General features: G+C 45.3%; 1 protein-coding gene across 2 annotated transcripts in view; it reads right to left on the bottom strand.

The window, feature by feature from the left end:
* The window catches only part of LOC134539799 (uncharacterized), a 67,175-nt gene extending 56,275 nt beyond the window's left edge, over positions 1-10,900 (bottom strand). The window contains exon 1 of one of the 2 annotated variants that reach the window (XM_063382067.1): positions 10,768-10,900. The gene's annotated coding sequence lies outside the window, so the exon portion shown is untranslated. The remainder of the gene's footprint in view (positions 1-10,767) is intronic. The other variant, XM_063382068.1, reaches the window with a different exon arrangement.
* Positions 10,901-16,513: the final 5,613 nt, after the last annotated feature.

The raw sequence follows: 16,513 nt of genomic DNA, 5'->3' as shown, positions 1-16,513 counted from the left end.
TGTGGCTCCTCTGAGCTTGGAGACCCGGCCCTAAGCCCCTGTGCATGACCCAGGAGGAGGCGTGTGGCTCCTCTGAGCTTGGAGACCCGGCCCTAAGCCCCTGTGCGTGACCCAGGAGGTGGCGTGTGGCTCCTCTGAGCTTGGAGACCCGGCCCTAAGCCCCTGTGCATGACCCAGTAGGTGGCGTGTGGCTCCTCTGTGCTTGGAGACCCGGCCCTAAGCCCCTGTGCATGACCCAGGAGGAGGCGTGTGGCTCCTCTGAGCGTGGAGACCCGGCCCTAAGCCCCTGTGCATGACCCAGGAGGAGGCGTGTGGCTCCTCTGAGCTTGGAGACCCGGCCCTAAGCCCCTGTGCATGACCCAGGAGGAGGCGTGTGGCTCCTCTGAGCTTGGAGACCCATCCCTAAGCCCCTGTGCATGACCCAGGAGGTGGCGTGTGGCTCCTCTGAGCTTGGAGACCCGGCCCTAAGCCCCTGTGCATGACCCAGTAGGTGGCGTGTGGCTCCTCTGTGCTTGGAGACCCGGCCCTAAGCCCCTGTGCATGACCCAGGAGGAGGCGTGTGGCTCCTCTGAGCTTGGAGACCCGGCCCTAAGCCCCTGTGCATGACCCAGGAGGAGGCGTGTGGCTCCTCTGAGCTTGGAGACCCGGCCCTAAGCCCCTGTGCATGACCCAGGAGGAGGCGTGTGGCTCCTCTGAGCTTGGAGACCCATCCCTAAGCCCCTGTGCATGACCCAGGAGGTGGCGTGTGGCTCCTCTGAGCTTGGAGACCCGGCCCTAAGCCCCTGTGCATGACCCAGGAGGTGGCGTGTGGCTCCTCTGTGCTTGGAGACCCGGCCCTAAGCCCCTGTGCGTGACCCAGGAGGTGGCGTGTGGCTCCTCTGAGCTTGGAGACCCGGCCCTAAGCCCCTGTGCATGACCCAGGAGGTGGCGTGTGGCTCCTCTGAGCTTGGAGACCCGGCCCTAAGCCCCTGTGCATGACCCAGGAGGTGGCGTGTGGCTCCTCTGTGCTTGGAGACCCGGCCCTAAGCCCCTGTGCATGACCCAGGAGGAGGCGTGTGGCTCCTCTGAGCTTGGAGACCCGGCCCTAAGCCCCTGTGCATGACCCAGGAGGTGGCGTGTGGCTCCTCTGTGCTTGGAGACCCGGCCCTAAGCCCCTGTGCATGACCCAGGAGGAGGCGTGTGGCTCCTCTGAGCTTGGAGACCCGGCCCTAAGCCCCTGTGCATGACCCAGGAGGAGGCGTGTGGCTCCTCTGAGCTTGGAGACCCATCCCTAAGCCCCTGTGCATGACCCAGGAGGTGGCGTGTGGCTCCTCTGAGCTTGGAGACCCGGCCCTAAGCCCCTGTGCATGACCCAGGAGGTGGCGTGTGGCTCCTCTGTGCTTGGAGACCCGGCCCTAAGCCCCTGTGCGTGACCCAGGAGGTGGCGTGTGGCTCCTCTGTGCTTGGAGACCCGGCCCTAAGCCCCTGTGCATGACCCAGGAGGTGGCGTGTGGCTCCTCTGAGCTTGGAGACCCGGCCCTAAGCCCCTGTGCATGACCCAGGAGGTGGCGTGTGGCTCCTCTGAGCTTGGAGACCCGGCCCTAAGCCCCTGTGCATGACCCAGGAGGAGGCGTGTGGCTCCTCTGAGCTTGGAGACCCGGCCCTAAGCCCCTGTGCATGACCCAGGAGGTGGCGTGTGGCTCCTCTGAGCTTGGAGACCCGGCCCTAAGCCCCTGTGCATGACCCAGGAGGAGGCGTGTGGCTCCTCTGAGCTTGGAGACCCGGCCCTAAGCCCCTGTGCATGACCCAGGAGGTGGCGTGTGGCTCCTCTGTGCTTGGAGACCCGGCCCTAAGCCCCTGTGCATGACCCAGGAGGAGGCGTGTGGCTCCTCTGTGCTTGGAGACCCGGCCCTAAGCCCCTGTGCGTGACCCAGGAGGTGGCGTGTGGCTCCTCTGAGCTTGGAGACCCGGCCCTAAGCCCCTGTGCATGACCCAGGAGGAGGCGTGTGGCTCCTCTGAGCTTGGAGACCCGGCCCTAAGCCCCTGTGCATGACCCAGGAGGAGGCGTGTGGCTCCTCTGAGCTTGGAGACCCGGCCCTAAGCCCCTGTGCATGACCCAGGAGGAGGCGTGTGGCTCCTCTGAGCTTGGAGACCCGGCCCTAAGTCCTGCATGAAGGTGCGACTCGAGCGCGGTGCTGTATCTTACTGCGAGCTGGTCGACGCGGACGGCCGAACCTGTCCGGCGGGGCACGACGACCCACATGCGGGAGAAATTCAGCGGACGGAAGGAAAACTGCGGAAGTCCACGACTACCTCCGCCGGCAGCCGCAGTCTCTCACGACGTCTGGTCGCCTCCTCGCACCCACGAGCCTGTCCGCGCGTGCTTGGTGACCCCACACACTGCCGCCTCTTGTTACAACAACACAGGAGTGCACGACCGCCATTCAACAAGTGGCCGAGCTCTGTGTCATGCTGAGACAACAGCTGCAGTGCAAGCTAGCTCCAAATACAGTATGTCCACAAATAATGTCCTAGTTATAAATTTTAATAGTATCAACTGTAAACGTTGTAGAGTTTTGGATCACGGTCACAATTAAAGATTGACTCAAACGGTTTTAGATAAGTTCATGCGCGAGTACTGTTGTGTTGTTTTCACGCTCGCAGCGCCACCTACGCAAAATGGCTACTCTTGAGCATAAAGCGTTTTGTGTTCTGCAATTTGCTAACAGTAAAACTGTTTCTTTTCTTCTTTTTTTTTTGTCAGTTCAACGCGCGTTTCTTTTAAAGTTTAATTGTGACCCCCCATGTGGCAAATACACCCGCCGATAGTCTCGATGACAGAACCCCCTGCCCCTAGTCCAGGGTGCAGTGTGCCGCGACCCCGCGCGAGACAATGGCGCACTATCTGCCTCGCTCCACCCCGCTACCATCAACTAAGCCATTGTATCCACTGCCTTAATCACCGCGCCACGTTGTGTTTACGATCAGGTGAACAGCGGGTACTTCTAGAGTGCTTGCCTCATAGAAGCCGCGCCATTGCGGTGCTAACTCGCCATCTGTACTCGTGATGGGAGACAGCGGCTGAGGACTCCACCTAGCTGGGCACACATGTGGCGTGCAGAACTTCACAAGAAACAACGAGATTTAAAAAAATATATATATTGAAGGTTTTCAAGTTGTGTACGTTCACAAAAAAAAAACATTTCAGAATATGCTGAGGATGCATGAGTAGTTCTGTTTCCGTATTTGTTTTTAAACCGTATTGTTAGAAGAGTGAAAATTGGTAAAGAAAATCTAATTTTCAGAGTAATTTTTAGGCATGAAACATCCAATTCAGATCCTTAAAAGCACTCAAACTTGCAGTACCACTTTCTCTTCATTTCCCCGCCATATAATGTTACGGTCACCGCTCATATGCACGACGAGAAGACTGCGCGCCAGTTCAGAGGCGACACCGCGCTAGAAGCACCAGCGAGCTTCACACTCATCCCGCCTCGCCGACACAGACACTCACACACACCTCTGGCTAGGCGAGCCCCTAAAACAAGCCAGCGTGTTTGAACTAAAAACAACACTGGTGTGACCGCCTTCCCTACTCGTGTGCGTGACAGTGACGTCAGCATGCAGTGACGCTGGTGGCCCCGGAGCTGCATGTTCCCACTACTTCCCAGGATCCCAGCCGTATAGTGCCTGATTGTGAAGGAAGTCAGTTATTTCACCAGCAAATTAAAATATTAATTTTCAATCTGACAAACAAATGAGGAGAGTAGATAGAACTGTCTGCCATTTTTTTTTGCAAGACAGCATTGCGCGTTTCGTGGACTTCAATACAACTAACATTTATTCGAATAAAAAAAATGAATTGCTATCCATTTCAGTCTAAATACACCCAAGTCGTATAATAACACTTATCATGACTAACGATAGTACATGCTGAGAACAAGCCTCGTGGCAACAGTGTACTGCGGTCTAAGAGTGAGACGGACTGAGGGGAGGGGGCGAGGCGCCAGACGGTCACGGCTGCCTGGTCGGGAGGACTCGAACCCGCGACGCACGTGTAACCGTACATGGTTCCGCTCGCCACGCAGGCGGTAACTGCCGCGCGGCTCTGTAGTCCGGCACGCCGCGCGCCAGGTCTGACCCGAGTCCAAGGGAGTGTGAGTTCTGTGCACCACACCTACCAACACGGCGGCATCAGCTGTACCTGAATGTGAATTCGTATCATTACATATTTATTATAAACATTCGTTTTGGACTTTTAATATATACAAACACTAGCTGCAGTACCCGGCGTTGATAAACACATGGAGCTTTATTGTCTGCGAGTTAAAGCAAACTGGATAGCGCTATATGACAGTGTGTTGGACATAGAGAAATGTCACACAATTACTGTTTGTATGTTTATGACCTATGATTTTTTGTTTACGCATGGCGATCGGTTATTTATTATTTATTATTAATTATTAAGGCCATTAATCGAAATAAAAACTATCCTATCTCTCAAGTTGGAAAAAATTACACATAAATGCCAATTTTCATCGAAATCGGTTGACTTGGTGAAGAGTTCACTGTAAACAAACATCAGGACACTGGATTTATATATATTAAGATATTAAACAGTAATATTCTGATATAGTTTTCTTCCGAACACCTTAACTACAGTCGTTAATAAAAGCAAGCTAGAACAACTGATACAACTATAAACAAACGTACGCCATATCTGTATGTGAAAATTAAAAAAAAAAAGGATGGGAACGGCTTCACGTCTGACGGCTAATGCTCCATCTGATTCCATTCTTCATCTCTGAGTCACACGTCGTCACCAGACTAACACACAGCACAATGATACTTAAAACCAGTTGCAATAACCTGCTCTATGGCTGCTGGAGTGTTGTGAAAACCCAACGGAAATCCGCTGTAAAAAAATCCCTAGAGTAACGACTGCATCGGTGCCGGATTGCAGAACGCCCCGGACTGGTGCAGACGGCGCGCTCTGGGGCTGACCGCCTGAACGGCCGCTGACGGAGGAACGAGTTTTGGAGCGAAACACTCGCATGCAGCGGGAGGCACCAGGGACAACAACACGTAGTTACGGAACTCCTGGGCGCTATAACGTACAAAACAACAATAACAAGTCAAATATGATGTCTACATTCAGGTACAATGCCCCTCGCGTTAATTTCGGAGTAGGTAGCGTTCAAAATATTTATAACGACGTTTGCCAGTAAAACTATAATCCAGTTACAGTTCAACATTTAAATACAGCACTCATCAGTGTCACGGTAGCTGTTTAAGTGAGTTTATGAAATACAACTTAAATTACATTCCCTTAACCCGACCTTACAGTCCTACAGACCGGTACGAAGTTAGCACCCCCACTTTTGAAAATCGACGAAGGAAATAAAAATCTGAGGTTTTCTATACGTTAATCGTTAGAGCAGATTTGAATAACAAAAAAAAAAAATAGAGCGTGCCCCTCTCAGAGGCGCCACTGTATTCCATAAATCCTTAGTAGACGTTAGATTAATTTGAGACAGAAGCTGTGCGCCGGAAACAAGCTCACGCCGCAAGTCGTGTTGCTGGGTGTTGTTGGGTGTTGTTGGGTGTTGTTGGGTGTTGTTGGGTGTTGTTGGAGCGGACACTGCGGACAGTCGCTGTCCCGACGCGGCGCTAAGCAGTCCCGTCACACGCTCGGCAGGAAGTGCGCGGTGACTTCCTGCCCGCACCACGTGACTGGACTTGCCTTGCCTCTCATCGTCTACCGCTGGGCCTCTGGATCTTAACACGAGACAGCCAGCATTCACTTAGAGACCGGCGAAGCAATACTTCGTAATGGGTGTGATTACAGCTACTATCCAGAAGTGATCAGTGATGCAGCATGAGAGACCTCATGAGAGAACAGAGGAGAGACGGACTGTACACGCACATGGAGACTGGTGAAGTGAACGGCCGCTTGTCTGCACTCTGCGATCAAAGGCTGAGGCACGCTGTAGATACATATAGTCAAACCTAAGCAACTTGGTGCGCTACGACTGGTCTCGGCGACCAGGACGCTCCAAGAAGGCTGCATGCACTGTGTCAGTCATCCTGTCAAGGTCACGGTCAAGGGCTTCCAGAACTCTCAGGTCCCTACTCATCTTAAATTCGTTTCTCAATTATAATGTTAAATTTAAAATAGCAGTCATAAAATAAGAATAAAAAGCATGAAATAAGAAATTAACAGTAATATGACATGATTAATACCTCATGAAAACACTGTCATTGATAAGTATTATTTGCATACTTTTTTTTCCAATGCAACGCAAGATTTTTCTATAATGAAGGTATACCTTATTTGTTATTATGTTTAGAACATGGTAGCTTCTTTAGCGAGCCTGAAGACCACGTCATGGTACACTGTGTACTGGCTCATATTTTCTTATATCGGCAATGAATTATTTTTAACCATTAATTACATTCCAGGTGAATGCTTAAGCTTAATTTTGAGTTACGTATTAATTAGCTTTCTGTTTAGCCTTTATTTAGTTATGCTTTATTTTATTGAATATGCTGTGCTAATGTAGTGAATCTTTTAATGTGTTAGAAAGGGTGTGTCACCTCAACTTTGCCAACAATAAAGACGATAAATAATGGGGAGAGCAACAACAATAGGGCCCCCCCCCCAACCCTCACTGGGAGTTATCCCTCGACGACTCCAGCCAAAGCACAAGGCAAGGGCACGCCACTGCCGGATCACCGCGGCCGTGTGTCTGGGCATGCGCGGTGCATCGGCTCATTGCGTCACGCACTGCTCCGCCTGCAGACGTTTCAAGTGACGGCATGTTCACGAAACTGGTGGGACATTATCCACTGCGTGTGTGTTTGTTTCACAAAGGCGTCGAAGTCACGGATCTCACCGTGAAGATTACTAAGTAGACTGATGAATTTAAACTTAAGAGGCTAAAAAAAAAATGTTGCAGACTTCGTTACACAATAATAAATTATCTACAAAATATTAATATTGGTGTCTTAACTCTTTGAAGATTCTCTCCAGTAAAATGAAAATGTTAGAAATATCCAGGGACCCGAAGATCCGTGCTATGTTTGGCGACAGTCTGGAATGCAAATGTCGGTACCTACACTTGAATGGCCCTCGCAAGGTTAGTATCCAATGACAAACACCTCATAAATAAGCGCAGGCATTGTTCGTGGAAGAATCTGAGCGCCCATTAAAATGCAAGCTGATATTCCTGCGCTAGCGGTTTTTTTTTCCTGCAGTTGGCGGCCGCCTGCGAGAGAAGCCATTGCCTTGTTTGACCGAGCCAATCAGGACGCTGTGTAACTGTGACTGTGTTCCAACAGTGGACACGTGCCTGAAAGAAACTCACCACACACTAGACACCGGAAAAATTCGCAGATTCATTTCGCGATAGTCTGAAATTCATACACGTATACATTTATAAGCTGCTTTTCCTATTGGCTCACTGTTCGTCTGGGCGACTATGGGCCAATGAGAAACTCCTAGACCAAAGAAGTAACGAATCACGGGCAAACACCAGTTGAGACGACTCACAAGTCAGCAGCCAACGAACTTGTGTTATTTGCCCGAGTGTACAGAGGACTGTGTAGACTATCCTGGAGGTCATCGAAACAGCGAATTTTTCAGGTCCCTACCCCACACTGACGATGCTACACTGGAAATGCACGGATCACGGGTGCCGTGTGACAACCAGGGCTCACGGCTAGCCAGGCAACAGGTAGTAGTGTGCACCTCGCGGGTCTGCGGGTCTCGAACACTCTGTATCAGAGCCCCGCCCACCTGGGCGCATACCAACACATCCTAGTGGCGTCTGTTTACGAAATGCATTTTATAGTACGCTGAGGGAGGATGGGTAGTTCTGTTTCCGTGTTTCGTTTTCAAACTGTATTTTTTCAGGAGAGTGAAAAGGGGTAAAACGCGTGTTTTCAGATTAATTATTAGTAGGGGCAGGCATTTTTCGCGAAAAAATCTGAACGCCTATTAGACTGCAACAAGTTATACCCTCACCAGCGGGTTCTTCTTTGTGATCGGCGGCCGTCGGTAAGAGAAGTCGTTGCCTCATTTGGTCGAGCCACTCAGGACGAGTTTGGTTCCGCACTGAGTTACTGTGATTGGTGGTTTAACAATCGACATGTGCCTGAAAGAAACTCGTCCAATAATGACACACAAACGATGCTACATTGTTTTAACTTTCAGCTAGTCTCAGAATCTTTTCGCGAAATATGCATGCCCCTAATTATTAGGCATGAAACACCTTATACAGATTGCTGAGACACGCAATAGCCTTGTATTACACATTTGCCTTCATTTCTCCGCCATATAATGCTATGGTTACCGCTGAAATCTCACAGTTGGCCTACTGCGCGCCAGTTCAATATAGAGACACCGCGCCAGAAGCACCTATCATCCCGCCTCACTGACACAGACACACCCATTGTTTAACAGGCGATGACGTGTCTTCGCCCGCCGCCGTAAGGCTCGGTAGGGGAGTAACCGCTCACAAGCCCACAAGAGACACACATGGCTCCAGAAGTCAGGCACGCTGACTCTACACCGCAGACATGTGCGCCACGGCAATGCACTTATAGTGGCCTAGCGCGTCAGCAACGCTAAAGTCTGTGAAAAGGTCAATATAAATACAGTCGTGCTTGCCGAAATTTGCGGAAATTACCGATGCCTAGTAAAGAGAATAGCTGAAGGATGATGATGACACTTAGGTGTTCGAAAATAAATCGGCACGAAAAATGTTCACCGAATATTAAATTACATTATTTGTCATATTTAAAGTTTTTTTAAAAAAGAGAAAAACTATTTTCGTAACATAGTTAAAATTGATTTTATCTACAGAACCAAACCACACATCTACAGGGCAGATTTCTCAATCGTATCCACTAGCAACAGTCAGTCAGTCTGCTGGAGACAACCACGCAACAGTCTGTTATCTCCCAGGCATTTCGCAACACTCCCACGGAGCTGTGTTGCTGTGCTGCTGTGTTTCTCTGTGCAACACGCAGCAACAACCACTTCTTCGGCACATTTGCTGTGCTGGGAACAGCATTGGCAACGAGCCGCTAGACAAGAAGTAAGTCAGCTGTTCTTACTGGTTACTTGTAACCTGTGCCAGCTATCACGTGACCCGAACCCGTCCAATTACATTCTAATGTGTGTGTTTACTGTACAGTCCGCCAACTTAAAAGAGACTGGAAAAACCAAGTCAAGGTTAGTTTACCTGATGTAATATTTAGTACTAATTCAAATATGAAGTTTTGTAATGGAATATTCTATAAAGTACTGAAAAGCCACTATGGGCTTGATAAAATATTACATACTGATTTTTAAGTACCGGTACCTAAGTATCCGACTTCTTAAATATCTGTTCTACGGCTGTCTTTTTTTTTTTTGTTCTACGTATTTCAATTTAAAATTTTACAAAACTTATATGATAGTGTACAAGAAGGAATAATACAATTTTGAATCAAAATTTGTCCGCAAAGTGTTACTTAACTATTTACGATACAAAATTTAGACAACAGTACACATAGGGAAGGGGATCACCCCCTCCCCAAAATCCTAAAAATCTATCTATAAATAAATGTACTATCCCCACCAACAAAAGGAAATAATTTGAAAGAAAACAGCTGGCAGTTTTTTTTCTTCAAACACCCCCCCCCCCCCCCCCCCCCCTCATCCACCCACAAACATCAACTTCGCGGCAAAGACAATTGAAATCTTGCGTACGTTCCTGGTTGCACAAATATAATTTTTTTTTTTTGCCTTTTATTCCGTTTCTTATGAATGTATGATTAAATTCATTATCATTTATATAATTTATATAAAAATCATTTTATCTCCTAAATTATTATTACCGTCATCAGGTAATATTATTTATTGCGTGTAAGTATTGTAGGATAGATTATCGATTGGAATGATAGTGCTAGAAAATTACAAGTATGAGTCTGAATTCGACCAAAAAACTTTGGCTGCGTTTTCACCCTGAAAAAAATAATTTGAAATCGTCTATAGGACTTACGGAATACAGTGCTCCCCTAGGCTGGTGGTAGGTATACGTCTTTGAAGTTGGGGCTGAACAACAGTTTTAATGAAAATAATAGAAAAAGTATCTAAGATGGAACATGTTTGTTTGAATGTAGTTGTACAACCACCGCATAGTTATCGCTTTAGCAAAATTAATTCATTGAAATAATTGGGGGTACACCTTTTGTTTCCACATGATTTTTTTTGTGGCGTGTTTACTACCCCAATTATTTCAATGAAATAAAAACAAAATTCGCAATGGTTATAGAACTTCATTCCATTAAACATAAATCACACGCTCAGTGTTCTAACTGAAATACTTTCTCTATTTTTACAATAAAAATCAGCTTCAATTTCAAAGGCGTACACCATCCTTAGGAATTACCAAAGATGTTTTCAGCTTATTTTTTCGAGGTGAACCTGCAGCTAAAGTAACATCAGACTCACACTATATATGACAGAGCAAAGAAAACTTCTGAAGCCGTCTACTTGATTTCACCCCCATATGAAAACCGTTAATTTTATATTTTCTTCAAGAATAATCAGATTGAGTTCATTTTATTTAGATAAATTTGCACCGATACATTACTGGAAAAGAACCAACGTGGCTGAGAGCAAGGCTTTGTTACGAAACCGTAGTTTAATAGAGGTTGCCAGACTGGGCGCACACGGCCTTCTCGCCAGCCCAACGAAACCCAACCAGGCTTCAGGAAACGAGCACTTGAGTAACTTACTTGACAGTGTCTCCGCCGCCGTGGTGTACCAGCCAGGACACGGACACAAGCCACGAGACGCCACCGCAACTGTCAACACGTCGCGCGAGCAACAATGCAACGAACCAAGATGGAGCGCGCTGTCTCAGACACTGGCGCGCGGCTGGCGGCTCCAAGGAGAACCAGGGGGAGAGCGGGAGGTGACGTCACGCGCATGCGCACCTGTTCCCCCTCCCCCACCCGAGCCGGTGGGCACATTCCATTCCAGCACCGACGGTTTCTCTCCGGGAATATCTGCCTGCGCACTTTCCGACGCCATCTCTGGCCGCCTCGCAATTCAACAATCCGTCGCGCCGCGCTGTGAAAGTGTGGTCGCGCGTAACGACGTAATCTTTCAGTTTTCAAGCGGTTCGAGAAATTGTTGGGTTGTTTCTTTATAAACTTAATTATCGGGTTGTAAGCACATCATCGTTATGCAATGACATTTGAATTTAACTCTTGCTTCCCTCCTGGGCTCGGAAACACTTGAACTAAGATATTAGTGTAATAGTTTATGGTACATTCGAGCTTTTTATCCCATCCGACATATAATCGGAAACTTGACAATCTCTTATTTCGAAGGAAGACTGTGTCACCGCTTTGTAAACAAGCGTTCTATATATACAATTATTTTATTTTTGTAAGGTTTTTCGACAATAATTTGATACATAGGAAATTCACTCGAGTTCACTGTGCCTAAACATGAAATAGTACTGGTCATAAAATGCTATGAACGCTTAATTTGTCTTTTTATTCTCTACTAACCGCACAGCCTGCTGCTTTCAGGTTAGACTGCAAATGGGTTTCAAAATGTTTTGCGTGCTCTCATCCGCATTAAGGCCAATTTTCATTATTTATATCGCCATGAAAAATAACTCATCTGGTAGGGATATCCTGGTACCATTCGCGCTCCTTAGTCCTGCAAAAAAAAAAATCGGTTCGGCACATTTTGTAGTCCGGCATCGACAGAGCTACTCACGTTCAGATGAATTTGAGTGTTTGTGACCGTGACTGCCAATAGTACCACTGCGTTTAGTTCACTCAGTGTTTATTGTATGATGTTTTAAAGAAAATATTTGAATCATGGGCGAAAAAATGAAGATGAGCAGTGTAGGCAGCAAACTTGAAAAATAAGCTGATTTAAATGTTTTTATTAGTCAATTTTTTTTATTTTCCCTGGAAAATTGTTCAAAACATTTATTTTTCCTTCGAGTAATTTACACACAGTCAGCAGTTAAACAAACAAACGAAAATAGACATGCTTACGGAACTGTATGTCCATCTAAATTAATCAATAACAGTACTTCGTTATATTCATGAACTCATATGTTTGTTGCCCATGTGGTGTGTAATTCCATCAATTCATACATTAATACAGTATTTAATTTTTTTTTCCAAAAAGCCAAAAATAATTTGGACAGATAAATAAACTGATATTGGAAAGGAATGCATTCATATATTTCAATTTATAAATAATTATAAACACACTAAACACGTACAAACGACAAGGTATAAAAATAATCTGAAAACACATTTTGTCACAAATTATCCTTACCAATAATTATTTCTTTTATTTTCTTTTAATAATGATATCTACATCTACATAATATTACGACATATTGAGTCATCGCTTAATTGTTACCAAAAAAAATTCACACTCAAAACGTTTGTCGTCTTGTTTTGGATGACTTAAACTAGTTCCATTATTCCAAAACGTCACCTTGTTTTGGATGACTTACACTATTTCCATTATTTCACAAGATTCAAATACAATTTGCATCAATAAAGAGTTGTATAACATGTAACAATATTATATGACTTTATTAGGCCAAAAGATTTAACCTGTGGTTTTGTATGTGTATTTAAATCTCATGAGAATTTTATGGTAAAAATTATGTAACTGTAGAAACTAGTAATAATACAGCCCTCATGCCCCAGGAACATCACAGCTTAGCCTAGCAAACCTATCGACCATGCACTTCCTGTACACAGCACATTGGGAGAGAGGACAACAACAACAACAACAACAACAGAGTTGCTGTAATCACACATACAGAAAGAGTGGGGGCGCATCCGGCTCGCTGCAAGGAGTATCACCACGTGTGCTGTCGTGTCAGTCGTCTTGCTCACAGGGGGCCTGTGTAGTCAGCAGGCCGGCTGCGCCTGGCGGCCACGAGGCTGCTACCCGCCACGCAGCGGTGCTGTGCCGTCTGCCTGACTCAGCGCTACAGTGGCGCTGTCATGACCAGCGGCGCACGCAGGGGTGATGGTGGGATCTATCCTCCCTTACGAATTACTAAATAAAACTATAAATGCATCATTCCCACAAACAAAAGTAAAAAAATTGAAAGCAAACAGTTGAAAAGGTGATTAAACCCCCCACTCCCCTCACCGAATTGAAATTATGCGTATGCTTCTGCTTAGATTCTACTGCGTAGAATCAAAATTTTGCAATTAATATTTAGAACAGAATATGAGGACACCGCGAGTAAGCATTCTCAGCCGGCGTGGCTCCAGGCCCTCCCATGATCCAAATAATGTTTTATATTATCTTGTAGCGTTTGAAACTATTAAATAACAGTATTTGAGACCACATGTATTTGCAAATATCCCAAGCCTACATCTGAATTATTTAGGTTCCTTCGCACTGGGCCACTCCGTCACATTCTCAATTGCCAGTAGAGAACTGATTTTGAGGAACAAGGGCATTGTCAGTGTTGCTCTACAAGGAAAGAAATGCCGTAAAAAAAACAGAAGTAATTGGATTTTATGCGAGTAATATCATAACATTTCTAACCATTTTTTTTTTTTTTTTTTAACTCTCTTGAGTTTTCCTTTGCAGGCATGTCCCAGATCGCTGCACTTGTGTGATAAACCTCGGAGTAGGAAGCTCGAACTCGACACCCCTGGAAGATACAGCTGTGTTGGGAGGAGGTGGCTGGGGTTGTACACGCGCCGGTGTGCGGAGGGGCGCGCTGCTATTGGCGCTCGCAGAGGCCGCGGTGGAGGGAGGCTTCGTGCCATGTCCTGAGCTGCAGCCTGGGCTCGGGCACGTGGCAGCACCGCAGGCCGCAGTCCGGCTCAGGCACTGCCGCAGGGCAGCTGCAGCTGAACTGCCTCGGCCACTGCCAGGCCTCGGGGGGCCGGCCGCTGCTGGGTTCTAACAGTGCTGGAGTGTCCCAGCGGGGCTGCCTGCCCTGGTGCTGGTGAGAGAGATGTGTAGTGACGGCCCGCAGAAGGCCGCGCCAGTGACACGCGCCATTAGGCGCGAGGAGACCAGGACACGGCGAGGCTAGCAGGTGCCTGCCCCCATCACTGCCCCCTCCCCCTCTAGTGACCCTCCACTCCGCCTCGTCCAACAAGTCCACTGTTGCACGTCCATCACAGATTTACCTTTCTAACACCTTCTTTTACTTCTTCCTTGGAATTATTCATTCAATTAAAAAAAAAAATATTTTTTGTTTGTGACAATCTAATGTGTTTAAAAAACTATAAAATTAAAAACATTAAATGATTTTTCTAGCAAAAACTTATATAAATAAAATTTCATAGAAATCTAAGCATTATTTAACAAGAAGAAATGTTTAAATAATAATTAATGATATTAGTGGTAAAGATACAGTAATAAAAATGTTTTATCTTAGGAAAATTTAATAAACTAAAAAAAAAAACAGTTTTAAAACGTTACTAGTCATTATCATTAAAACATTGAATATAATGGTTCAAGTAATTGAGTAGTGAGTGAAATGACTTTTAATAAACACTTGCGATTTTCATTGGACCAAAACTTTTATTATATGATTTTAATTAAACTGGTTAATTGCCTTGAGAACACATTTGATCGTGTGAAACCGCCTTTACGGTCTGCTGCTTCTCGTAGTCAACCGGCTTTCGGACCAGAAAATGAATCCGGGTGTTTCAGGAAATAACTCTTGATTTATAAATTAAAGCCGTTCAAGGCTACTTTAACCTTTTTTTATTCACCATCGGAAGGTTGCAAACTAACATTTGTGGGAAGAAATGAGCTAATAAACTTTAAGAGTCTTCTTTTTACGCCAGACTCTTATCGTCCACCTTGCCTGCGGCAATCGAGCGACACACATGGCTACACCTCTCAAGGCGAACAGCCTCACAAAACTACCTGGTTCCGGTTACTTCTTCCACGTGGGACGTCGCAGCTATAAAAAAAAAGTAGATATAATTGTTTTTTTTGTTTTGTTTTTATTGATATCGTGATTATATTTTGGTATAAAAACGATCAAGCGTTTATTCCAATTATGCGCCGCTTTATACGCTGCAATCACTGGCAGTTTGTCCTGATCCTGACATGAGCCGCGGCTAGCAGAACGCTGCAGGCAAGTCTGGCCCAGGGGCGCTCCAGCACAGGCGGAACAAGGCCACTAAAAAAATGGCGCGGTTGGGAAATGCCAACATCAAAGTTAAGTTTTAAATATGAAGAAAACATAAACATAACGACTTAAATAAAATAAAAAGTAATCTTACAGACATTATTCGTTCAGATTTTATGAAATGGTGTGTAAACGGAGCGGCGTATTTAGTATAATTGCAACCTATTATACTTTGGAAAATTTATGACAATGTTGAATTATCTTGGTAGCAAAGAAATAAGCATGGCTGCCATGTGCACATGTGCAGACGTGTGTATTCTTTGCAATTGAAACTGAAGTTTTGATTTTTCACCACTCATACTTTGCGGCTATGCAGTTTTTAATTTTTTAAACATAAGATAAAACACTTTAACATAGTGTTTCGGTTATTCCGTATTGGAAAATAGATAATCTGAAACATTTATGGTAAATATTCCAAACAACCAAGTACTTTCCCACAAACGAACCAAAAAAAACTATATATCCAACATTTTCTTTCGAAAATTCAACAATCCTTAGGTTGTTAGGTGGCCGATATATACCGGACAGTTATTTCCAAATAAATTAAGAGCGTTAGTTGCAGCATTGTTTCGCGACTATTTTTCTTCCTTACTTAATGAGGCAAGCATATTAGATACTCTTTTTCACCCGTCATAGGGATAAAGGAGTATAGAAGTAAACAGAGATTTCATTCCCAGGTTAAACATAAGATATTTATATATTTTTTAAATCTGAAATCGCTCACTAACGATTCTGAAACTACCAGCAACGCAGCATAAAACAAAAGAAATTTAGTTTTGTCCCGAATGTTATAGGAATTTTGAATTTCTTCAGAATTGTCTTGATTCAGGGTCTAGGTCTCTTGAATACATTTAAGTGTTTTAAAAAAATTCTAATTTGTTTTCCGTGTCTTGATATTCCTTTTTAAAAATTAGTGATTTTCATAAGATTTTATTAGAGACTAAAGTTTGTGTTCTTTGATGGTCTTAAAGAATGTTATGTTAACTAGATGCTTCACAATTTATAACCATCTTTGGCTCCTAAAATCCTATATTAATAAATCAATTAATGTTTAAATTAATGCAACACACTCAAATTGGCTTTATTTAAAGTGGTAGCTATAAATATACCACAAACACACATGGACGCACAAAAATTAACATAATTTTTTGGTATTAAAACATGAAAGTTCGCCGAGGTCCCTCGACTCCTTTGAGGCGCTACACATTATTTAGTACTTTTAGAGTACCTCCATTAGACAGGCGAGCCACTGCCTGCGCTCCGCGAGAATACCTACTTCACAACTGGCTCGCGCGAGTGTAACGTATTGTTGAGACGTT

This window comes from Bacillus rossius, chromosome 16 (assembly GCF_032445375.1).
Source record: "Bacillus rossius redtenbacheri isolate Brsri chromosome 16, Brsri_v3, whole genome shotgun sequence".
NCBI classification, from domain to species: domain Eukaryota; kingdom Metazoa; phylum Arthropoda; class Insecta; order Phasmatodea; family Bacillidae; genus Bacillus; species Bacillus rossius.
Note: the sequence above shows the minus strand (reverse complement) of the source record. Positions and strands in the feature narration are given on the sequence as shown.